We start from the raw sequence: 27,370 nt of genomic DNA, 5'->3' as shown, positions 1-27,370 counted from the left end.
TATTTAAAAATAATAAAACCATATGTTTTATAACTTAAATAAATTTTAATTAAACTTAAACTTCACGTATTTGAATAATATCATATTAAATATATAATATATATAATCTACTATCAACTAGAAACAAACTTTTTAAAAAAAAAACTAGCAACAAACTTAAATTTAAAATCCACATATAATATTAATATTATATTAAACATATAATATATAATATGTTGTTGTCACTGCCAAATTTAAAAACTAGAACAAACATAAACTTAAATAAAAAAAATTAATTAATTAATTAAAATATGATATTTTTCAAATCTATTGTTTTAAAAGCCCGGTTCCCTTTGTCTTCAAGCTTTCAGTACTCAATCCACTATTTAGTTCCTTCATATACCTCCCCACTAATAGATAGAGACAAATTGGAATAACCAAACCATGTCTACAAAATGCCAGTACCATGCAGCTACTTTAAAGCCAACGTGATGCTCATTGGTGAGATGACCAAGATATTGGCGAATACCACATATGATCAAGAAAAGAGTATCGATAATCACATAAAAACCATGAAAGCCAGTTGCTAAGAAAAAGGTAGAATCATAAATATTATCCGAAATAGTGAAGGGGTGCTTGATAATATTCCATTCCTTGAAAGCCTATGAATACTAGAGCTAGTAAAATGGCAGCTACTAAAGTGTAACTGCTCGTTTCTCCTTCCCCACGAGTATAGCATGATGAGTCCAAGTTACAACAACTCTGGATGAAAGGAGAATTAGGGTATTAAAAAAAGGGATTTCCCAAGGATCTAAAACCCCAATCCCTTTTAGGGGCCAAATACCTCTGATCTCTACCGTAGGTGCCAAAGAAGAACAAAAAAAGCCCAAAAAGAACATGACCTCTAATACGATGAATTCAAGAAAACCATATCGAAGTCTTAATTGTACTACTTTGGTTTGATGTCCTTCCAATGTGGATTCACGTAGAACATCGCACCACCATATGAACATTGTATATAAGATAAATATGACGCCAAGAATGAGAAGTGTTACACCCCCTTGAAATGAGTGCATGTACATCACACCTCCCACGGTGGTTGCCAAATAGTTAAGATATTGTAAAGACTCGACTAATCTAAACACCTCGAACCTTTAAAACTACAAAGACATAACTACTATTTTCGGATATACACATAAAAATAATAGAACTTTATTTATTTATACATAGAAAATCCAAAAACATGGGATCCCATTATATATACATAAAATCATAAAGCAAACAAAATCTTTAGTTAAATATTCAAGTACTAAATGCGAAAATCATAAAGACATAATTAAAAGACTCAAAATGTCAACATCATCCTCGATCAATCCCTTTGGTTCATTCCATTAGTTCCTCGCCCAATACACATGCCAAAGCCACCTCAGATCCGTCCCGCCTTCCATGTTCATTTTCCTGCACAATCTAAATAAAAAGGAATGAGCCTAATGCATAGTAAGGAAAAACTACTAAAACATAATACATAAGACATAAATCATAAAACATAAAAATGACTACATTATTAATGGTCATTAACTCATTATCATAGTATGTGATAAAGACAACTATAGTTCTCTTAACTGTTATTTTAGAGGTAGGTTTAGACACATGTATAGTCTATGATAACGATAAAACTCTTTAGGATTTGCTATCTAAGCAACCATATTTCCCAAGTGACTATAAACATAAAAAAAAAACATACATACAAACATATAGCACATAAAATCTAACTTATTTTCCTTACCAAAACCAAGATATTGGAGACAAGTGACGGATTGGAAACTCTTAAAACCAAACATTAAAAATCATAAGTTTCCTAAAGAAAGAAGATGAAGAGAAGATTTAAACCATTGAAATAAAGACTTATCGAAATTCTTAAGTTTCAAGAAAATGGTGCTCCTAACCAAAAGTCATTATAACGAGTTAGGATTTGAAATGAAAGAAAAGAATAAAATAATCGAGGATAAACATAGAAAGTCTAGAACCTTCCCTCAGATGTTAGGATCTCATATTACTTAGTCAAAGTGGTTTAAAGAACTTTAAGTGTGCTTAAAATGTGTAAAAATGTGATTTAATATACCAGCTTAATCTGATATATCACAGCTATAGGGGCCGATATATCACCTATGTTGATACGGAAAACACATCGACTTCGCACGAACAAAACCACGGAACCTCAGAAAAATGGGGCAGGCTATAAGCGATGTATCGGCTCCATCAACCCATTTTGAAACTTTGTGGAATTCGAAACTAGAAACAACCCTCAACAACTTGGACTTGCTCTTGAACGATTTTGACCGAGTTCTGGGCCTTAGTTGAGTAGAAAATCCCATTTTTATTCATTTATTTATTCATTTTAATGGGAGTTAGTTTCACTCCTTGAACTCTATAAATATGACCCTTCACTCAGCCATTTGCATCATCTTTCAAACACTTCTTAGAGCCTCAAAGTTGCCAAATTCATTATAGAGAGAAACACTAGGGTTTTGGGTTAAAAGCTTTCAAAACTAAGTTTTTCTAAACACTTGGGAAGTAAGCTAGAGTGAGATTATGGTATTGAGGTATAGATCAAAGCTCTAACCTATCTAAGGTACTCTTAATCTTTAGGTTTAGTTCATTTCTATTCCTCTTATTCTTTTCTTTTACTTCAAATCCCAACTCGTTATAATGACTTTTGATTAGGTGCTTGATTTCTTGAAACTTAAGGTTTTCGGTAAGTTTTTATCTTGATGGTTTATATCTTCTTTTCATCTTCCTTTCTTTAGGAAGCATATGGTTTTACTGTTTGGTTTTAGAAGTTTCCAATCCTACGCTTGTCTCCAATACCCCGGTTTTTGGTAAGGAAAATAAGTTAGATTTATGTGCTATGTGTATGTATGTTTTTTTTCTTTTATGTCGTTTAGTCGCTTGGGAAATATGGTTGCTTAAATAGCAAATCCTGAGATTTTTTATCATTATCTTAGACTATAGTTATGTTTAAACCTACTTCTAAATAGTAGCAAGAGGACTATAACGGTTTCCATCACATACTACAGTAATGAGTTAATGGCCATTAATATTGTAGTCTATTTTTATGTTTTATGTTTATGCTTTAGTAGTTTTTCATTACTGGGCATTAGGCTCATTCATTTTTATTTAGATTGTGCAGTTAAATGAACATGGAAGGCAGGACATGTAGAGTCCAAGAACTTTACTTAGCTAGTTAGATAGTAGTAGCAAGAGTAATAATTGTAGTATTTTTATGACTGTGGATTTTGGTTCAGACCGGGATTTAATTGGATACTCGTAGTAACACTGGTAGATTTTCTATGTTTAACCTATAGTTTAAGAATATTAATTTTAACCTAAGGTTTGATTAATATGACTGATATTGATGGTGATATTTATTATATTATAAGGTTTAGATAGACCCAATAAGATAGTAACACTTGTCATGTGTATGATTAATGATAATTAAGTATTTTTGAGGAATAAGTTTATTAAGATTAATATTTGAATATCCTAGGGTCTGTCAGCCGCTTTGAAATCGTTAGAGGACTTAGTCAAGGTTCTTTACTCAATTCAAATTAGGCTAAAAATGTCCAATTGCGTGTTTAAATATTCAGCGTATGCCGATATATCGCAGCTATAGAGGGCAATATATCGCACTACGGGGATACGAAAAACACGTAACTTCGCACAACCAACTCAACGAGCCTCGGGCATATTATCCCAGGCGATATATTGCCTACTAGGGGCGATATATCGGCTCCTTTGATGGATTTTTGAATGTTTTTGAAATCATTCTCATTTTATTCCTTAACCTCTTGATAAGTCCAGCATCTTTCTGATCGAGTCTTCAGCCTCTGCTGAACGATAATTCAAATATTTTTCACTTTAAAAGCCATTATTTTATTCAAGTTAAATGAAGATATTTTCATTCTTGAACTCTATAAATAGGACCTAGTACCCAGCCATTTATTCATTCATCAAACTGAGTTCAGAGCCTACAAGCTGCTAGGAGTACTTGAGAGTTTAAAGTGATGTTCGAGACTCCTGACGGCAAGAATGCATCGAAAGTAAGAAGCTTTCTAGGGTTAGCAGGTTATTATAGGAGGTTTGTAGAGGGCTTGTCTAAGATAGCTACTCCGCTCACCAACCTGACCCGGAAACAACAAAGATTCAACTGGAATGATAGATGTGAAGAAAGCTTCCAGTTGCTTAAGGATAAGCTTTGCTCAGCACCAGTACTCTGTGTACCGACACCCAACGAAAAGTTCGTAGTTTACTGCGATGCATCGAAGCAAGGATTGGGTTGCATGCTGATGCAAAATGACAAGGTGAATGCCTACACCTCATGACAGTTGAAGGAGTACGAGCAGCGCTATCCAACTCACGATATGGAGTTGGCAGCGGTGGTCTTTGTGTTGAAAATCTGGCGCCATTATCTTTACGGAGAATGGTGCGAGATTTATATGGACCACAAAAGTTTAAAATACTTCTTTACTCAGAAGGAGCTTAACATGAGGCAGCGCAGGTGGTTAGAATTAGTGAAGGATTACGACTACGAAATCCTATACCACCCGGGAAAAGCAAACATAGTTCCCGATGCGCTTAGTAGGAAAAGTTATAGAAATTTATCAGCTTTAGCCGGATTAGAAAAGCCACTGCAGCAGAAGCTAATCAATGCTGAAATAGTATTAGTTTTCGGCAAGCGGGCTAACTTGTCTATCCAGTCGAATCTGCTAGAAGATATACGGATTGGTCAGGGACATGACGACACACTAGCAGCACATATGGATGTAATCTGAGAAGGCAAGACCACAGATTTCTCAATATCTAGTCAAGGTTTATTGAGATATAAGGATTGGGTATGCGTGCCAAATGATCAAAGGATTAAGAAGACGATTCTAGAAGAAGCGCACAGTACCCCGTACTCAGTTCACCCAGGGTTGACCAAGATGACTCATGACGTTAAGGCAATCTATTAGTGGCTAGGGATGAAGAAGGACATAGCAGAGTTTTTGTCTAAGTGTCTTGTATGCCAGCAAGTGAAAGAAGACCATCAGCGACCTGCAGGTTTATTGCAACCGCTTAGCGTACCAGAATGAAGTGGGACGATATAGCTATGGACTTCATGATAGGTTTGCCAAGAACGAATAAGCAGCATGATTCCGCTTGGATAGTAATAGATAGACTAACCAAGTCGGCTCATTTCCTACCTGTTAGGACTTCATACACGGCAGACCAATATGCAGACATCTATGTCCAAGAGATAGTATGGTTGCATGGAATCCCCAAGACAATAGTGTCGGATAGGGATCGGTGTTTACATCGAGATTTTGGGGGAGTTTATAGCAAGCTATGGGTACTAAGTTAAGTCTTAGTACAGCTTTTCATCCTCAGACAGAAGGGAAATCCGAGCGTACGATTCAGATTTTAGAAGATATGCTACGCGCATGTGTACTTGATTTCGGAGGATCATGGGATAAGTACTTGTCGCTGATAGAGTTTTCCTACAACAATAGCTACCAGTCAACGATCGGGATGGCACCTTATTAATTGCTATATGGAAGGAGGTGCCGATCACCGTTGCACTAGGACGAGGTAGGAGAAAGGCAGCTTCTAGGTCCCGAAGCTGTTAGACAAGCTCAAGAAGCAGTAGCGCTTATTAGACAGCGTATGCTTGCTGCTCAAAGCCGTCAGAAAAGCTATGAGGATGTCAAGCAACGCGATGTGGAATTCAAAGTCGGAGATCAAGTCTTCTTGAAGATATCTCCTATGAAAGGTGTAAAGCGGTTTGGGAAGAAAGGCAAGCTTAGTCCCTGATTTATAGGTCCTTTTGAGATATTGGACAAAGTGGGAGCAGTTGCGTATAGACTAGCCCTACCACTAGCACTAGCAGATAGTCACGACGTGTTCCACATCTCGATGCTACGCAAGTATGTGTCAGACCCATCTCACGTCCTCAAATACGATACGATAGCACTCCCGAAAGACTTGAGTTACGAGGAACGACCGGTTAGCATCCTGGATAGGGGGTGAAGCAGTTATGGTCCAAGAGCACTCCTATAGTCAAAGTCCTATGGAGTAATAGTTCTGAACGAGAGGCAACGTGGGAGTTGGCGGAGGACATGCAAGGCCGGTATCCAGAGCTATTTGGTAAGTAAATTTCAAGGACGAAATTCTTTTTAGTAGGGGAGAATTGTAGAGTCCAAGAACTTTACTTAGCTAGTTAGCTAGTAGTAGCAATAGAAATAATTGTAGTATTTTTATGACTGTGGATTTTGGTTCAAACCGGGATTTAATTGGACACTCGTAGTAACACTTGTAGATTTTCTAAATTTAACCTATAGTTTAAGAATATTAATTTTAACCTAAGGTTTGATTAATATGACTGATATTGATGGTGATATTTATTATATTATAAGGTTTAGATAGACCCGATAAGATAGTAACACTTGTCATGAGTATGTTTAATGATAATTAAGTATTTTTGAGGAATAAGTTTATTAAGATTAATATTTGAATATCCTAGGGTCTATCAGCAGCTTTGAAATTGTTAGAGGACTTAGTCAAGGTTGATTACTCAATTCAAATTAGGCTGAAATTGTGCAATTTCGTGTTTAAATATTCAGCTTATGCCGATATATCGCAGCTATAGGGGGCGATATATCGCAATATGGGGATACGAAAAACACGTAACTTCGCACGACCAACTCGATGAGCCTCGGGCATATTACCCCAGGCGATATATCGGCTCCTTTGATGAATTTTTGAATGTTTTTGAAATCATTCTCATTTTATTCCTTAACCTCTTGATAAGTCCAGCATCTTTCTAACCGAGTCTTCAGCCTCTGCTGAACGATAATTCAAATATTTTTCACTTAAAAATCCATTATTTTATTCAAGTTAAATGAAGATCTTTTCATTGTTGAACTCTATAAATAGGACCTAGTACCCAGTCATTTGTTCATTCATCAAACTAAGTTCAGAGCCTGCAAGCTGCTAGGAGTACTTGAGAGTGTAAACACTTGGGTTGGGGATTATAAGCTTACCAAACACTTGGGAAGTAAGGTTTATAGCACATTTCGGTTCGAGGTTTAGATCGATCATAGAAGCATTAAAGGTATTCCAAATTCTAGTTCATTTCTGTATTGTTTCCTTAAGTTCTTATAGTTTTCTACTCAAAATCCTAACTCTATTCTTTATTCTTGGTTAGGAAATCTAAGATCTTGAACATAAGGTTCTTGGTAAGTATCTTTCAATGGTATAGTTCTTTCATTGTTTTCATCCCTTTTGCTTTAGTATACTCACCCTTTCATTGATGGTTTTTAGGAGTGTTCCAAAGTCCCAATCATGTTCTCATATCCCGGTATTTTTGGTAAGGAAAATAGGATAGGATTTTCTATGTTATGTTATGTTTTATCTTATGATTTATGTGTTATGTTATGTTGTATGTTATATTATGTATGATTGTAGACTTGGGCATATGACCTGTATAACTAACAAGCCCCAATAAATTTATGGGCATATGACTTGCTTAGCTAGCAAGCCCCACAAATCTAATGGGAATATGACTTGTTTAGTTTATGAGCCCCAAGTAATAATGGCCATTATAGTATATGTGACATATGTTTATGATATGTTTTATTATATGTTGCGATATGAATTATATGTATATGGTTTACGTGTTAGGTTTTCCTTGCTGGGCATTAGGCTCACTCCTTTATGTTTATATAAGCAGGAAAATAGCTTTGGTGGCGGGAAAGGTTCTTGGAAGCTTGGGGATGTGTATTGAGGCGGGATGGAATCGATGGACCGAGCGTTCGATTCGAGGATGAAGTCTCTTTAAGTTTTATATGTATTTTCTGCACTTTGTTATGTAATCCATTTATTTAGAATTATGTTATGTTTTTATTTTAAAAACAATGGGATCCCATATCCTACTTTAAATTTTATGTAGTTTAACATTGGTCTTACAAGTTTTAAATGAAGTTATGATTATTTCACTTGTAAGTTTTATTAAAAATCAGTGTCTATGTATAGTAGTCATTAATGGTCCAAAGTCTAGAGTAGTTGGGTCGTTACAAGACAGATCCTAAGTGGCTTTGGCATGTGTATTGGGAGAGGAACTAAAGGAATGGACCGATGGGATTGATCGAGGATGACGTTAAAATTTGAGTCTTTTTATTATGTATTTATGATATTCGCATTTAGTATTTGAACAATTAAATAAAGATTTTTTTTCTTTATGTTTTTATGTATAAACAATGGGATCCCATATTTTTTATTTTTTATAATAAAGTTCTATTATTATATGTATGTATCCAAAAGATAGTAGTATGTGATGGTAGTTTTAAAGGTCTGAGGTCTTTAAGTTAGTCGGGTCTTTACAGTTGGTACTAGAGCCATGGTTCATATGTGTTATCCCTGTTTTCCCCTTAGACACATGGCATGACGCAATGGGTCCATGGGCTCCCTTAAAGAGATCCGGTCCAATCCTAAGTCCGACGAACAGGGAAGAAGAAAGTCCTAATAGCCCAATTGACAAAAAGCCCAACAATGTTCGATGGGCACGACCACAACAAGGGAACCGGGACCAAGATGCAAGCCAACCTCATATTCCTGGTCCCAACCTACCCGTATCCTCCAAGATGCCAATAGAGGTGGTAGGCTCACTAGTTTGGGAATAGACCTTGTCAAGAATGAACCCGTCCTGTGAGCGAACCAGGACTCCGGTTAATGAACTGGGACATTAGTAAAGGAACTCGAACCAAATGTCCAGATAGGGCAAGTTTGATATTCCCTGACGCTGTTGTGTCCCCAAGAAACACGGAAGTTGGTCTCCTCAACTAAAATGTAGAAGAGGTTACACACAGAATGTACACTGCTCCTAGGAAACAGTACTGCCACTACTCTGATAGATTCTGTCCCCAGGATCCTGTTAGAAGCCCACGCGAACTAGTCTAAGGTTACGTACTATTTTTCAGCTGTAAGGCTTGGCCATGCCCAAGTCGGCCCAATGGCCCTGATTACTATGTTTTATTAAGCAACATTCTTTGTTTATGGCACCATTAGCGAGCAAACTATGATTACATCCTCATTGGGCCCGAATTAGTATGGTTCAAGCCCATTGTGCTTGATTGCCTATAAGTAGGATTAGTTGTGCACTGTAGCGAGGATCCCATATTTTATCTTGTAAGAAATTACTCTGCTAAAACTTGCAGAAAACTCTGTTGTCAAAAGCTCTCTAAAATCTAATACAATAGACTCGTGGACTAAGGCTCATTAACACCCCAACCACGTAAAAACTCTATTTTTTTTTATCTTTGATCCTTTCTTTCTAGCTCTTATTTCTTAATATATTTCTAGTTTCCAAAAAACTCGGTAAACATTTTGGTGCTTTTATTTAGAGCTGAAGAAAGCATAAATCAAACTTTATCATCTGCAAAAATTGTGAATACTAGGCACACCAGGTTCGTTCATGTTCACTCGCAACAACAAGACAATGGAGAACAGTTGCCTAAGCAAACAGTTCCTCAAGACCAACCTGAGGATACACCTTCTCAGGGGGCCTCTGCCCGATGACTCCCGAAACTTCGGGGATGGGGGTGACTACGACGAAGGTTATTACGAGGAAGATGAAGGGGAGTACGAAGATCACGAGGCTGAAGACCCCATTGATCTTGAAGAAAATAATATATTTTGTTTTGTGTTCTTGTTTTTGTGAAAGTTTGCAACCTAAGGAGGACAACAATGACAGTCACTATAATGGAGCAATGCATTGGATTAGAGGAAATTTTTATTTTGTTTAGATTAAGTTTGAGAGAAGGGGGTTTGCTTTTTTTTTGGTTTGCTCATTGTATATATATTTTAGTTGTCTATGTTTGGTGTTTGTTTAACTTTTTATTAGGTTTATGTTTTGTTTAGGGTGTTTAGAGTTGTATTTTGAATCAAGTTGACAATGATAGCCAATGCTAATATGTTGAATGATATGGTGTATAAATTGAATGTAATGAAACTATAAAAATCAGTGTGCTTGGTTGAATATTTCTTTCTATTTTTTACTTTGTCCACTTAAATAATTGAGAGCTTGTTCATGATTTTTAATAAAAAAAATTGTTATTGAACAATATTTATGCTTGCTGAATTTTGAAAATGAAAATAAAATATGAAAGTGTTGTTATCCTATAACTTATTTGCTCGCTTTTTGAGACGAAATCCTAGATGATACATACTTAGGAAGTGATTTAGGCAATTCTTCGGAACGTTTCAGCCTTTCAAGCCAACATTGATGTATTAAATCCCTAGTTACCCATTTTGAGCTTAATGTGATTCTTTTTATTATTTGACACCAATGTTGAGCCTATTTGAACCCTTGAAAAATGTTCTTCCTTGAGTTATACCATGAGCATATGAAAAGTGATTGGGGGATGGTTTGTAATGGGGTTTATATTTGGAAATTTGTGTCAATAGAAGAAGAAACATTGAGAGAGAGAAAAAAATATTGAAAATGAACTACACTCCAATTGACAATGCAAATAAATAAGTGTAACGCCCTAATTTCTCAAAGATTACCGAGAACACAGCTTTGGGTCGTAATCGTAAATATTGCTCTTTTATTGAATAAAAACTTGAAAATAAATACATGGATCCATGGTTTTATAAAAATAAAATAATTGTCATTAACATAAAAAAAATTGAGTAACATTTAAATAAAAAAACATTCTTTAATAAAAATAGGCACGCATGATCTTCCTCGACTATATTGTAATGACCCAACTACTCTAGACTTTGGACCATTACTAATTTCTATACTAATCTTATGAAAACATACATTTGAAATAACATATCTTTATTTCAAAACTATAAGGTAAAGGTTTAAAACTATATAAAATTCATAAGTAGGACATTGGGATCCCAATGTTTGAAATAAAACATAACTTTGACATAATGAAAACTTAATTAAAACTTATTACAACCAATTGCGGAAAAATACATAGAAAGCCATAATTAAAGAGACTTCATCCTCAAATCGAACTCTCGGTCCATCGATTCCATCTCGCCTCAATACATATCCCCAAGCTTCCAAGAACCTTTCCCGCCACCAAAGCTATTTTCCTGCACATAAACACATAAAGGAATGAGCCTAATGCCCAGCAAGGAAAATCTAACACATAAATTATATACATAAAATTCATATCAACATATACTAAAACATATCATAACATATGTCACATATACTATAATGGCCATTATTACTTGGGGTCCCGTAAACCAAACAAGTCATATGCCCATTAGATTTGTGGGGCTTGCTAGCTAAGCAAGTCAAATGCCCATAAATTTATTAGGGCTTGTTAGTTAGACAGGTCATATGCCCAAGTCTACAAACATACATAATATAACATATAACATATACATAACACTTAAATCATAAGATAACACATAACATAACATATAAAATCCTATCCTATTTTCCTTACCAAAAGTACCGGGATATGAGAACAGGTTTGGGACGTTGGAACACTCCTAAAAACCATCAATGAAAGGGTAAGTATACTGAAGAAAAAGGAATGAAAAGAATGGACGAACTATACCATCAAGAATATACTTACCAAAAACCTTATGTTCAAGATCTTAGATTTCCTATCCAAAAATAAAGAATAAAGTTAGGGTGCTGAGTAGAAAACTATAAGAACTTAAGGAAAACAATACCAAAAATGAACTAGAGTTTGGAATACCTTGAATGCTTCTATGACCGATCTAAACCTTGAACCGAAATGTGCTATAAACCTTACTCCCAAGTGTTTGGTAAGCTTATAATCTCCAACCCAAGTGTTTACACTCTAAAAAATAACCTAGCAGCTTGTAGCCTCTGAACTTAGCTTGATGAATGAATAAATGGCTGGGTACTAGGTCCTATTTATAGAGTTCAAGAATGAAAAGATCTTCATTTAACATGAATAAAATAATGGCTTTTTAATTGAAAAATATTTGAATTATCGTTTAGCAGAGGCTGAAGACTCGGTAAGAAAGATGCTGGATTATCAAGAGGTTAAAGATTAAAATGAGAATGTTTTCAAAAACATTCAAAAATATATCAAAGGAGCCGATATATCGCCCCTTGTAGGTGATATATCGCCTGGGCCAGCATGCCCGAGGCTCGTCAAGGTGATCGTGCGAAGTTACGTGTTTTTCGTATTCCCGTACTGCGATATATCTCCCCCTATAGCTGCGATATATCGGCATACGCTGAATATTTAAACACGGAATTGCACATTTTCAGCTTAATTTGAATTAAGTAAACATCCTTGACTAAGTCCTCTAACGTTTTCAAAGCTGCTGACAAACCCTAGGACATTCAAATATTACTCTTAATAAACTTATTCCTCAAAAATACTTGATTATCATTAAACATCCACATGACAAGTGTTACTTTCTTATTGGGTCTATCTAAACCTTATAATATAATAAATATCACCATCAATATCAGTCATATTAATCAAACCTTAGGTTAAAATTAATATTCTTAAACTATAGGTTAAACTTAGAAAATCTACAAGTGTTACTACGAGTGTCCAATTAAATCTCGGTCTGAACCAAAATCCACAGTCATAAAAATACTACTACTATTACTATTGCTACTACTATCTAATTAGTTAAGTAAAGTTCTTGGACTTCTACAGGGCCATTGGCTAGATTTGGTATCTGATCTGACAGTCAGGTATAAATGAAGTAATGGCGGCAGATGAATAGACATTGGAATGGTGAAAAGGTACTGAGTACTCTAATTGAGCAACCCATGGTTGACGCGTGTCAACACTCGAGTACAGTTTCCGAGAAGGATAGTTCAAAAGTTTCCTTCTCATAGGATTCGAACTGAGACTTTTGAAGGGGCAAAATGTTACACCCAGATTTCGAACATGAGAAGTTATGATCCCGAAATCTAGGCCCGTTAGGTGTAAGCTCGAAATATGCACAATTGTCATATGATCCTTCAGTCAGACCACTTTGATGTAAATAATGACCTCGAAAAGCTCGAGGGTGTGAAGCCTTGAATGTGCTCTGAGCTCGCAATAAACCATGGTTTGAAATATATTTCCCTAGTGCATCTCTTGCCTTCAGACGAAATGGTTCGAGTCTGGGAAGTGTAAGCTCGAATGTGATGACTTCGTCAGTGGTTACTTGTTCTGAGCGTAGGCGAAGTTAGGCGACAAGCTCGTGATTGACTGATAGTCTCAGAGATGTAATGAATTCCGTATCTGAAATAATCGATTATATATGAACATATTTATTGTTGTAAAATCCCAATGTTTACGGGATATTATCTAATTTGTTATCCGATCCCACATTTTATGGGGCGTTTCCATGTACGTAGGAAATAACGCATTCAATAGCATTATATTATTTGATTCACATAATATCTTCCCGAAATATGTGGGAATGAATTCTGTAACCATCTCTGTAAATAGAGAAGGAAATTCCATTTGTAGGGGACTGAAATTCTAAGATCTTGAGAAAAAAATTGGGCAACTATTCTCTGAAAAGTTTCCAGAAATCTCCCAAGTGCTAATAACACAGACTCGTGAACTAGGCAGATTTAACTACTGAAAAAATCTCAGATCTTCATCTTCTTTCATTTCCTCTGATATTTTCCTGTTTAATTGCTCTCCTTTTCAAGTTAACGAAAAACGACGCTAACACTAATATATCTATTTCTTTTAATGGATCACAATTGTGTATTGCATGTTTGGAAAACTGGCTTTATATTCTGCGACCTAACGAACCCTTCGCTCTTAACATTGATTTATTCAAAGTAGCTAAACCTAGGACCAATACATGTCAAAAGACCGATAACGATAATATGACGTATTTATGGCACTTGGGACTAGGTCACATTGGCTATGATAAGATTCAAGGACTTACAAAGGACAGGTCTTTGAGGGAACTCGCCTTAGGTGAATTACCTGTCTGTGAATCTTGTCTAGAAGGCAAACTAACCAAGCATCCATTCTCTGCAAAGGGTGATAGGGCCAAAGAACCACTTGGACTTGTGCATTCAGATGTTTGTGGACCTTTGAATGTACAAGGCAGGGGTGGTTTTGAGTATTTCGTCACTTTCATTGACAATTACTCTAGATACTTATGTCTTTACCTAATGCATAGGAAATCAGAAACATTTTCAAAGTTTCAGGAATTCCTAGCGATGGCTCAGAACCAATTAGGTAAAACGTTAAAGATCTTGTGATTTGATAGGGTTTGAGAATATTTGGATATGCATTTCCAAGATCATTTAACTGAACTTGGGATTTTATCACAACTTACTACCCCGGGTATTCCTCAACAAAATGGTGTAGCGGAACGCCGAAACAGAACTTTATTGGAAATGGTTAGATGCATGCTTAGTTACTCAACTCTACCAACTTTGTTTTAGGGACATGCAAATGAAACTTCGAACGACATTCTCAATGTAGTGCTGTCTAAATCAATCCCCAAAACACCTTTAGAACGCTGGAATGGTCGTGAATCTAGTTTACGCCATTATAGAATCTGGGGGTGGCCCGCCCACGTCCTGAGGAAAAAGGAAGGAAACCTAGAACTGCGAACTGAAGTTTGCATGTTTGTTGGCTATCCTAAAGATACTCGGGGTGGACTTTTCTATAGTCATTCGGAAAAGAAAGTGTTTACTTCTACGAATGCTACTTTTTTGGAAAATGACTATGTCCAATACTTCAAACCACGCAGCAAAGTAGTTTTAAAGGAGATGGTTAAAGAATTTACTCCAACCAATGTTCCATCATCATCAACGCGAGTTGATGATAAAATTCCAACTCTTCATATCCAACCGGCGCAAGTCAATTTAAATGAAGAAAGTACCATTGCTCTTGAGCAAACAGACACGGAGCCTCGTCATACTGGGAGGGTTTCTAGGAACCCAGTTCGCTATGGTTTGGATGGTGAAACCAATATGGTTGTTGGTGACACTAGTGATGATGATCTGTTGTCTTTCAAAATAGGCAATGGCTAGCCCTGAAAAGGAACTATGGCTCGAAGCCATGAAATAGGAAATGCAGTCCATGTACTCAAATTCTGTCTAGGATCTTGTGGAAGCTCCTAGTGACTTTAGGGACATTGGGTGCAAGTGGATCTATAAGAAGAAACGAGGTGTTGATGGAAATATCGAGATTTATAAAGCTCGATTAGTGGCAAAGGGTTATACCCAAAGAGAAGGCGTGGACTATGAGGAAACTTTTAGTCCAGTAGCCCTGCTCAAGTCCATTTGCATCCTCCTGGAATCTTAGGCGTGGACTGTGAGATCTGGAAAATGGACGTCGAGATAGCTTTTCTTAATTGAAAGCTTGACAAAGTCATTTAAATGGATCAGCCAGAAGGATTTAAAGTAGCTAGACAATAAGGAAAAGTTTGCAAGTTGAATAGGTCCATTTATGGACTTAAGCAAGCTTCTCGTTCCTGTAATCTTAGGTTTGATGAAATAATCAAAACCTATGGCTTTGAACAAAATATTGATGAGCCTTGTGTTTACCAACTAAAGGCAAATAAAATAGTGGTATTCCTGGTTCTTTATGTAGATGATATCTTACTCATTGGAAACAATGTTAAGAAATTATCAGATGTGAAGAATTGGTTGAGCACTCAATTCCAGATGAAGGATTTAGGTGAAGCAAGTTATGTTCTAAGTATCCAGATCATCAGGGATAGAAAGAACAGACTCTTAGCTTTATCTCAAGTAGCTTAGATAGATAAAGTGCTTGAACGTTTCTCAGTGACAAATTCCAAGAAAGGACGTTTACCATCCCGCCATGGAATTCATCTTTTAAAGAAGCAATCTCTCCATACTCCTAAAGAGGAAGATGCAATGACAAAATCTCATTACGCATTTGCAGTTGGAAGTTTTATGTATGCCATGCTATGTACTAGACTAGATATCTGCTATGCAGTTGGAGTAGTGAACAAGTATCAGTCAAACCTAGGACCAGAACATTGGATAACAGTTAAGCATATCCTGAAGTATTTAAGACAGACTAGGGATTATATGTTCGTCTACAAGGGTGGTGTTCTTGACCCTGTATGCTACACTGATTCAGATTTTCAGACTGATGTCGATGACAGGAAGTCTACTTCTGGAATGGTGTTTACTCTTGGGAGTGGAGCTGTGAAATGGAGAAGCGTAAAGCAGTTTGCAATCTCAGATTCCACCATGGAGGCTGAGTACATAGCCGCTTCAGAATCATCTAAGGAAATAGTCTGGCTAAAGAAGTTTTATTCGGATCTTGGTGTTATTCCAGAAATGGATAAACCGCTTGTGTTGTTTTATGACAATACAAGAGCGATAGCCAACTTGAAAGAACCTCGTAGTCACAAGAGGAGTAAGCATATAGAAAGGAAGTATCACATTATTCGAGAATATGTGGCCAAGGGAGATGTGAAGGTTATGAAGATTGCATCTGAAGGCAATATTTCAGATCCATTTACAAAGGCACTACCAGAAGCAACATTTGATAAGCATATCAAGGAAATGGGATTTGTAGAATTAAGGAATTAGTTTCAATTAGTGCAAGTGGGAGTTTTGGGGTTTTATGCCCTAATTAAAACCCAAATTTCTTTGTAATCTCATTTATTATCAATAAAAGAATAGAAAATATTTTTTTGAGTTGGTCAATCGCTATTCTCTCATGTTTTATTTTCATGACTATTTGTTTAATATAAACTTTTATTAAATCCCAAGCATGTAGCAAATCGTATTTATAGTGACGTAATCACAGTGGAATATAAATATGATTATATGTTCAAAATAAGTTAGTTCTAAGATTAGTCAGTGCACAGAGTTTACACTGACTTGCCAATCTACGATATGATCTACTTACACATTGTAGTGTTATGTTCTTTCCAAAACATTAGCAAAGTAGATAAGATCGGATGTATTTGTTACATCGGACTAGACCGATATTGACAGTTGATAGGATAAGTAAACATACAGTTATTATCTATTCTAGTCATATCATATAGTTGACCATATGTCAATTCAATCTCAATTCTGAGTGGTTAGTATTCTAACTGGTTGTATTATTTGAGTTCTTTGACTTGTTCGTTACCAATTTACCCTACGGACTAGCCCATACTTACATCTTGGGAGCTCAGTAGTATAATTGAGTGAGAGTGTTAATCATAGATATGAACATCTATAGCTTCTGATGAAGAAGTGAAATGATGGTTTCCTTTAAGTTTGGTTCAAGGTGTTAAATGATAGATATCTCATTTCAGTAATTAAATTAGTTTACTGAAATATCATTTACAAGGAACTAAGTGTTTTAAGGATAAAATACAATGATGGGTAAAACGGTATCTTAGTCCCATCTCATTGTAGACCGTCTATAGAGGATTGAGTGACAATTATGGTTGTAACAATGGATAATTAATAGTGTATCTATATTTGTTATAGAGCGTTCTATGAATTAAAGAGTGCAATTCTGAGTCTTTAGTGGAGTCACGAGGAATTAATAAGTTAGTAAATTTATTTGTTAGATTTATGATAACTTATTTGAGCTTGATTTCATAGGCCCATGGTCCCCACTGTACCTTGGATAAAATCATCTAGATAGTCTCAATTAATTGATTTAATTATCAATTAAAATTATCAAAGTTGACCAGGTCAATTTTGGATAGTTTCACAGAGTTATGTAATTTTGTGTAGAAAAGAGAAATTAGGGCAGATTTATTAATTAATATAAATTGATATCTAAATTAATAAATAATTTTACATCAAGGTTCAAATTATGAATAATTAATTTGATAAAGGATTTAAATAATTATTTAATTAATTAAATCAATAGAAAATAATACATGCCTTGATTTTATGTCCAATGGGCTTATAATCAAATGAGAAATTTCACAAGCCTAACACCCATTATAATTTGGACCTATGGCTGTTAATTGACTATTATTTTATTAATTTTTTAATTAAATAAATGACCTAATTGAGTTTATAAAAGGAATGTTAAGAGAGAGTTGAAAACACAAGTCAAGTCACAAGTTGAAACACATGTTTCTAATAGGTTTTAGATTCTCTCTAAGCATAAGTCATTTTCTAAGCCTTATTGTTCTTTTCTCTTCTTCTCTCTGTATCTATATCATGTGTTGAGAATTTCCCACTCTAGTTTAGGTGATTCTAAGGATACTTTGGAAGACTATGAAGATAATAGAAGATCGATTCAGTTTCTTGGTAATACTCTAGGACAGTACAAGGGTTAAAGAAACTGAAGGAAGGACTATATTATTCCGCTGCGTATCATGTAAGTATTCTTATCATTATTTCTCTTTGAATTCAATTTTTGAAACATGTTCTAGGCTATCTCATATTAATTTATTTAATATTAGATCTACATGAAAATAAATGAAGATCATGTATAAGTTTCCCAACACAAACATCAAGATTGTTGAAGTCTAAATGAAAAGTACTAAGGTAGCCGTCACGAGGATTCACCGGTTCTTTCACATTTTGAGGTTCTTGATCGAGATTAAGAGAATCACCCATTGTTGCTGGAAATAAATAAATAAAATATAATGAGTTAAAACATATAATAAATATCATATTTTATTTAGAAAAGTAAACATGATGCATGAATGCAACATATAAAAACTCATAAAATATATACTAATCCATGATAAATTAATTTGAAAATTAATTGACCGCATTGGGGTAGGTCAAACTAACTCCAAATTAATTTTGAGACAAATCTCAATTTCATAAGAGAAAACTTAAAAACGCATTTTTTTCTTTTGATTTATGAAATACCGCTAGTTTGGTCAAGATTCACTAGTCGTGCTCGAAAGTCGAGAGACACTTTTGGAGTGTAACCCATTATTTTCAATCAATGACTTAACTCAAGAGTGTGCCTTGGGGTCAATCAAACTTGAAATACATCACTAATTATATTCTCATAAGAGAAGTCTACCTTGAGATGAAATAAACATATTTGGAAGCCTTTCCTTAGGGAGGCTACAAACAGAGGCGACACGAGCCCTTCCTATGCATCTCGATGTTCAACCAATAATGGAGATCTCACAATAGCATGCTTTCAAGTCCTCGACTTAGAATTTAGTGCAACTTTTCAATGTGCGCTTCTCTAACACGCTGTTGAACGAGTCTTGTTTTTATTTTAATGCAAGTTGTAACCGTTCTTAGGGATGTAAATGGGGCGGAGCGGGGTTGGGGAAGGCTCTCCGTTCCCGCCCTGTCTCGGATTCAGAGTCTTATTGGGTACTCGTATAATAAAAATGTTTAATTTTTTTTCTAAAATTGATAAAATAAATTAAAATAATTAATACTTTTTAATATAAATTAATTAAAAAATAATAAATTATACAATTAATAAATATATATTTTTATATAAATTATTATATAATATATTTTTAATAATCTTTATATTGAAAATATAAATTACAATGTAAACATGATGGTTTCAGGATGGGGGTTATGTTCCCTGCCCCCACCCCATTAAGGACGGGTCCCCACGGGGACCCTACCCCGCAGGTTAAATTGACATCCCTAATCGTTCTAAACTAATATATATATAAATGATTTGGTTCATCTATTGGTGGGTGTTAAATCTTTGGGGGCAAGTGTAGCTATTTCATTTACCCATATAATAATAAGTGACATTACATATATCTACTAGAAAATTTTAGGTTTTAAGCATCATAACATAGATTTTTTTTAATATACCAATTTAAACATTTCTCTTATTAATGTGCCCCAACCATATTTTGGACAAACATACCCCTTTCATAAACACTTATTGTCATAACTCACTCTCACACTCACTATTTTGGAAAAGTGTGCTTTTCACAAAATCAATATTTTTTAATTTAGTTATAAAAATAAATTTAATTATTTTTACCAAATGATATACTAATAATTACTAATCCAATTAAGCAAAACAAAACAAAATTGTGCCCTTAATTCTAATTCTAATTTTTCTTTAATTAAGAGAATATCATTTTTATTTTAATAAAATACTTTTTAATAATTTTTTATTTACCATCTTAACTAATTAAGACTAAATTTGATATTATATGAATTATCACATATAAACATATAACAAAAAATATAGGATGTTCTTGATAGCATGTTTCTACATGAATGTAATGCATGCTAATAGCATACTGTGTGAGTATATGAATGGCATGTTATAATGCATGACAAATTAATAAATATTTTAATGACATTCAAACATTTATAATAAGTGAATAAAAGTGGGTGTGGTAACTTTTGGGTATTTCTAGAAAAATTACAACACTTTGCAAGAAATACATGAAAATGTAACCTAGACTATTTAAGGCCTGATGAAGAGCACATTGATCTTGAACCTTAAGATGCAGTCTTGTTGAGCCAATGCCACCATTTTCCATGTCCATTTTGAATTATACAACTTTTTTTAATAATTTTAAACAAACTTTTAAAATAATTAAATTTTGGATTTTAACTTTAACACCCAAAAGGTTTTTAAGGCCAAATTTGAATTTGGGTAATTTAATTCAAAAATAAAAGTAAACAATTTAATTTTGATAAATAAAAATTCAAGATAATTTTAATTTTGGATATTTTAATTAAAACAATTTTAATTATGGAAGATAACAATTAAAACATTTTTAATTAAGGAAAATAATCAATATTATGTCAATTAAAGAAATTTCCAAATTAAAACTATTTTAATTAAATTTCTTATTTTTAATTAAATCAATAATTATAACAATTATGGTAACTACACATTAGGCTTTGTAAGATACAAACCCTAGGTGTGTACCATAAGGTGTGGCGACAGCAAGGTGGTTCGGCGGTGGAGGCTAGCAAGGGCGCACGCTAGGCAGGCTGGGCGTGGCAGGGCTGCGCGTGACTGGGCAGGCAAGCGTGGCAGGGGGGCAGGCCTGGGAAGGCAGCCACGACAAGGGTGCGTGAGACTAGGCAGGCAGCCGCGACAGGGGCACGTGAGACTAGGCAGGCAGCCGCGGCAGGGGCGCGCGAGCCAAGGCAGGGCGGGGAGGCACTAGGGCGTGGACCTGGGCAGTGAGGCACACATGGGCACGGGTGGCGCAGGCAAGTGTGGCTCGAGGCTAGGCTCGGGGTTGGGGTCGATCTTAGGGCTCGTAGCTCGGGCCATTTTGGAATTTCAGCCATAATTTTTTAAAGAAAAATTACAAAATTCCTATGCCCCAAAAGCACCATTATTAAACAACCCTTAAGAATCTATCATCATGAAAATAAACATCCATCCATTCAAATATATATCACATATAATACAAAAATGCACATAATCTCATACAACAATTTATAATATGCATAGATTAATGACCTACTCTGGTACCAATTGTTGGAAAACAATCAGAGTACGCAGGGGAATAGGCGTGGTGGGCACATTGTATACAACAACATATATTTTCCATCTCTCAAATAAACAGTTTATATGATCAAGAAAACATCCAGACAGAAACATTAACATACAATATTATTAATCATGCAACATATATATAAATATACAGTATATTTATATATATCATATAAACATATACATAAATATTCAAGAACATGATTATTTACCTCTTGAAGCCTATCAAGTGTATTTAAGTCTTCCGAATATATATCGATCTTCCTATCTAATGCTTTCAGTACTCAAACCACGATCTTTTGGAGTGTTCTCTACACCTCAAGATATGCGTGGGCACATAAAGAACATGGGTTTGTAATTTAGGAATCACAAGTATTTCTCAACACATGAGAACTTGGATTATGGTATGAGAAATGTTAGAATAAAGAAGAAGAAGATAATCTTTCTGTCTGACAAAAATACTGAAACTTTTCTTGTATGTTGTATATTCTTCTTATTATTCTATATCATATATAGAGAGATTATTTTATTACCTTATTATTCCTAATAATAATAGTAATATAATAATATCATAATGATGATAGGAATTAAGTTAGGTAAATATCTAACTTACCAAATTTGAAAATATTTATTAATTAATTAAATAAATAAAATAAAAACAACACTGATACAATATCAATGCAATGCTATACACATGGCACAGTCTTTGGACTGTGTCATGCACAAACTGCTATATTCCCTTTTCAGTGATATTTCATTTTTCTTTTATTTATTTAACTAAAATCAATCTTCCACAAAATAAGGTGTTATCCCTGTTTTCCACTCATGACACGTGGCGTGACTAAATGGATTTGTGGGCCCTCTTAAGAGGTCTAGGCCCATCCTGAGCCCAATGGACGGGGAAGGAGGAAACCCTGACAGCCCTAAAACTATCGAGCCTAACAACATTCAATGGGTGCGAGCATAATGAAGGAACCTGGACTGAGATGCATGCCCAACTCATCTCCCTCACCATAACCAACCTACATCATCCGGGATGTTAATTAAGGTGGCAGACTAACTGTTCACTGGAGACGAACCTGATCAAGAATCTAGGGAAGATCTTCAATATTACGATGTCCACCTTGGCAAATGAACTCGGGTCCGGGTGAATGAACCAAGACTCTGGTAAATGAACTGGGACATTAGTAAATGAACCCGGACCAGACGTCCAGATAGGGCAAGCCTAGTTTTCCATGATGATGACCTGTCCCCACGAAATCCGGCAGTTGGTCTCCTCAACTAACCTACGTAAGAGGGTACACACGAAACGTACACTATTCCTAGGAAATAGTACTTCCACTACTCTGACAGATCCTGTCCCCAAGATCCACTTAGAAGCCCACGCAGGCCAGTCTGTACTAACGTACAATGGGCAGCTGTAAGGCTTGGCCACGCCTAATCCGGCCCAATGGGCCCAGATTAACAACATCTAATTATGTTACATTCGTTGTATTAAGACTACATTTGATAGAAAACTGTAATTACATCCCTATCGGGCCTGGATTAGTCCGGCCCAAGGTGCTTGACTGCCTATAAATAGAGCCAGTTGTGCACTGTAGCAGGGATCCCAAAATTTCTCTTGCAAGAAAAAACTCTGCTAAAACTTATAGAAAAACTCCATTGTCAAAACTCTCTAAAGCGTAATACTAGTGACTCGTGGACTAAGGCTCATTAACACCCCAACCAAAAATTGTGATTGTTCATCCTTAATCCTTTCTTTCTAGCTCTTATTTCATAATATATTTCTAGTTTCTGAAAAACTCGGTAAACATTTTGGTGTTTTCATTGAGAGCTGAAGGAAGCTTGAATAAATCTCGATCATCTGCAAAAAATGGTGAACACCGGGCATACCCTGTTTGATCCTGTTCACTAGCAAAAACAAGACAATGGAGAATAATTACCCAATCAACAATTTCCTCAAGACCAACCCGAGGATACGCCTTATCAAGGGCCTCTGCCTGATAACTCCTAGAACTTCGGGGATGGGGGTGACTACGACGAAGACTATTGCGAGGAAGATGAAGGGGAATATGAAGTTCACGAGGCCAGAAACCTCATTGATCCTGACGAGAAGGACATGGATCCTGAACAGGAGGATCCAGAGGTGGTCCATCTGAGACAACAGGTCCTGGATCAAGAAACCAAGATAGCTGAACAAAAAGAGGCCACCCGCCAAATGCAAGAGTCCCTCCTGGCTCTTCAGGCCTTTATTGTTGCACAAGGATTGGCAGCCAATCCTTCAGTCGTTCCTCCCCCAGGAACGCTGCCCCCTGTCCTACCTCTCAAGATTGGCATACCCAACGACATTATCCATATTCCTCCTCCGGGACCATTCCTGCATCCCAGAGCTAGCCCATCGAATCCTGCTCAAGAAAAAGGAAAAGCCAAAATGGTTGATCTTGTTGGAAAAATGAACCCCCATAAAAGAGCTCATCCCGTTCCAAAAGCTGAGGCTAACCTAGGGAAATTCCATAGGAAAGAATGGATGAATCTTGTCGAAGGACGGAATCTTCTGAAAGATTCGCAGGGGAAGCGCTTGTGGGGTTCTAAGCCTCGGAACGTCCCTATACGGGACAATCAAGGACGACACTTTTATCCCAGCGCCTCTGTGAACAAGGATCACAGAGTGTGCAAATGCGGGGAAGAGCCAGAACCAATCAGTTTGGGAGATGATACTTCCTGAGTAGACTTGTGTGATGGCCTCAACGAGCGGGCCCGCAACGAAAAGATTCACCCCCGATGAGGTGACTTAAGGAATAACCTCAATGGCAGGAGGAACAAGAGAGTCCACCTGGACGATGGAATGGCCAAACAGTTCATGGAGCAACTAGCCGCTCTTAAAAAATTCAAGGACCGCCTGGTCCGAAAACAAGAAGGTGGAGGTTCTGATTCTGAAGAAGAGGAAAAAGAGTCGTGCACCAAGCACATACTGGACATCATGCTACCAAAAGGGTTCGAGATGTCAGACATACCAGTCTATATTGGGAATACGGACCCCAGAGATCTCTTGTCCCTCTACAATCGCCTGATGATTGTAGCATACGTCTATGACAATGGCAAGTGCCAATGTTTCTCAATCACTCTGGCTGGACCCGCAGAAGTCAACTTTTCATAAAAAGTCTGTGGCTGCCATAAAATTGGACATGCAAGTCAGAGCGTTGGCTAATGTCAAACAACATCCCACGAAAACCCTCAGGGCTTACATCCAACGTTTTATAGATAAGCCTCAAAAACTAAGGTGGATGAAGGACACCGCCTCATGGCTCTCCAGTCCGGGATCAGAGATGGATCCCCTCTGTGGGATTACATGCAATGCAACAAGGCGACCACCCTTGAAGAATTCATCAGGAGGGCACAAGGTTTCATCAACTGGGAGGAGGCCCGAATCCAAGCCTTTGGGTTGCAGCCAGCAACCTAGTCGACAGCCCAAACATTTCCCGGATACGGAGCGCAGTATCCGAAAAATATTTATCGGACACCCCTAGTAGCTTCTAGATCCGTTGGAACCCTTGGGATGTCATTCATGACCCTAACGATCTACAGGCCCACTTTGATGGGATATGCTTCGGCTCAATCAGCCCCATTTTCTGGGTACGGAGTGGCACCCACCGGGTACAGTGCCAAGCCCCATGTTCAAAGGGGGAAACCCCTCGCAGGGATAGAGAACGGACAAAAGTCGGTACCGATCTAAGCCCTCAAAGAAGGGGGAAATAGGGTACGAGCCCCAATACACGAAGTATACCAACTTGGTGGACACCCGGGAAAACATCTACCTTGCAACGGGCAATGTAGTACATTACCAAAAACTAAGCCCCGTGTTCAAAGGGGGAAAGAATTCAAGGGACACCAGAAAAATGTGAGACTACCACAAGGATGTGGAATGTCGTCAGCTAAAGGACGAGATCGAGAACCTGATTAAACTAAGACATCTCCACCAATGGGTCAGGATGCCAACAGGAGTCCCGGGACTGCCAACAACTCCCGAAAAACCTTTGGCCCCAAGTGTACAGGCATCATACTGAACTCCTCAGAGAGGGTCCACTCCCAGATCGGGAGCATAGGCCCCTCGGGGGGGCCCTAATAGTGCAACCACTTGGAGGTCCAATGGCTCCTGGATCCGGAATACCCTATCCTCCTGGAACTACACCTCCTCGATTTGATGGCTAGGTGGCCACCATATCAGGAGGCCCGCATCTGGGAGGACCATCCTGGAATGATCAGAAAAGGTACCTCAGTGAGCTGGATCACGACCATGAGGTGTGGTCCTTGGTTCAAACTCCAGCCCAGCGCCCGAAGTTGGTGAACCTACCCATCACGTTCACAGAAGAGGATGACTGGAACGTTCATTTCCCGTATCACGACCCCTTGGTCATTGATGCCCAAATCACCAACAAAAGGGTATCTCGAGTGTTGGTAGATGACGGGAGCTCAATCAATGTCCTATTCAAGCTGGCATTCACAGCAATTGGCCTAACAGAGATAGATCTAGCTTCTTGCCTGATGCAGATCTGTGGCTGCAATGGGGATTTATTGCTCCTGATGGGAAAGATCCAGCTACCTGGGAAATTGGGGAACGAGGTTCAGGGCTCATTCAAGTATTGCACTTTCGTAGTAGTGGATTATCCCACTGCATACAATGTGATATTCGGTCGTCCCGGTTTAGTCGACTTAGGTGCCATCACCTCCATCTGCCACATCTACATGAAGTTCCCTTGCGATAATGGAGGAGTGGGAATTGTATGGGGAGACCAAAAGAGTGCACGAAAGTGCTACCACATTTTTGCCCGACCAATCTTCATGGTCCGCGAAGAACCCATTGAAGAGGAAGACGTGGATCCAGTTCCACCTTTGCGGCCAGCACGAAGAATGGTCCAGGAAGACGACGAACTGGATCCGCGAATAGAAGCGAATAGGTCAATAGAACCCATGGAGGAGGTAGAAGAAGTGTGCATCGATGACACCGACCCGACAAAAGTACTCCAAGTCGAGAGAAACCTGAACTCGGAGGTTAGGGCTGCCATAATCGCGCCGAGTGAAAGAGAACTAGGATGTCCTAGCCTGGTCTCATTCAAATATGACCAGGATCGACTGAAACGTCATATGTCATGCCCTAAACATTGACAAAAATGCAACTCCCGTCCAACAGAAGCGAAAGCCCCTAGGTGCGGAGAGGGTAGAGGCCCTCAAGTTAGAAGTTGAGAAGTTGTCCTCGATTAACTTCATCCGGGAAGCCTTATATCCCATTTGTCTTCCCAATCAAGTGTTGGTACCAAAGCCAAATGGAACGTGGAGGACCTGCATCGACTTCACGGACCTCAACAAGGCTTCCCCGAAGGATTGCTTCCCTCTGCCTAGGATTGACCAGATGGTGGATGCTACACCGGGTATGAGTTGTTGAGCTTCATGGATGCCTACTCCAGATACAACCAGATTTCAATGCATGAAACAAACCAGGAACACACTAGCTTCCAAATGGACAAGGGTGTATACTACTACATCGTCATGCCCCTCGGACTGGGGAGGAACATGGAAGTCTATATAGACGACACGTTGGTCAAGTCCAAGACCACGGCCCAACATGCGGATGACCTGGCAAAAGCATTTTCCATTATCTGAAAGTATAGGATGAAGTTGAACCCAAAAAAGTGCACTTTTGGTGTGGCATCCGGGAAGTTTCTGGGCTTCATAGTAAGCTCAAAAGGGATAAAAGCAAACCTGAACAAGATTAGAGCGTTTATAGAGATGCCATCACCACGAAAGCACAAAGACATTCAAAGCTTGGCAGGAAGAATAGCAGCTTTGAGCTGCTTCATCTCGAAGTCAACAGACAAGTGCATCCTGTTCTTCAACATACTTCGTGGAAACCAGAGGTTCGAATGGATGACCAAATGAGAAGAGGCCTTCCAAAAACTAAAGGAACA

The 27,370-nt window shown here is 37.4% G+C and overlaps 1 pseudogene; it reads right to left on the bottom strand.

Annotated features, from left to right (window-relative positions):
- Positions 1-374: 374 nt before the first annotated feature.
- Positions 375-23,507, bottom strand: LOC133805612 (cytochrome c oxidase subunit 3-like; annotated as a pseudogene).
- Positions 23,508-27,370: the final 3,863 nt, after the last annotated feature.

Source organism: Humulus lupulus, chromosome X, assembly GCF_963169125.1.
Source record: "Humulus lupulus chromosome X, drHumLupu1.1, whole genome shotgun sequence".
Lineage (NCBI taxonomy): Eukaryota > Viridiplantae > Streptophyta > Magnoliopsida > Rosales > Cannabaceae > Humulus > Humulus lupulus.
The sequence above is the reverse complement of the archived record's forward strand: the minus strand, read 5'-3'. Positions and strand labels throughout refer to the sequence as shown.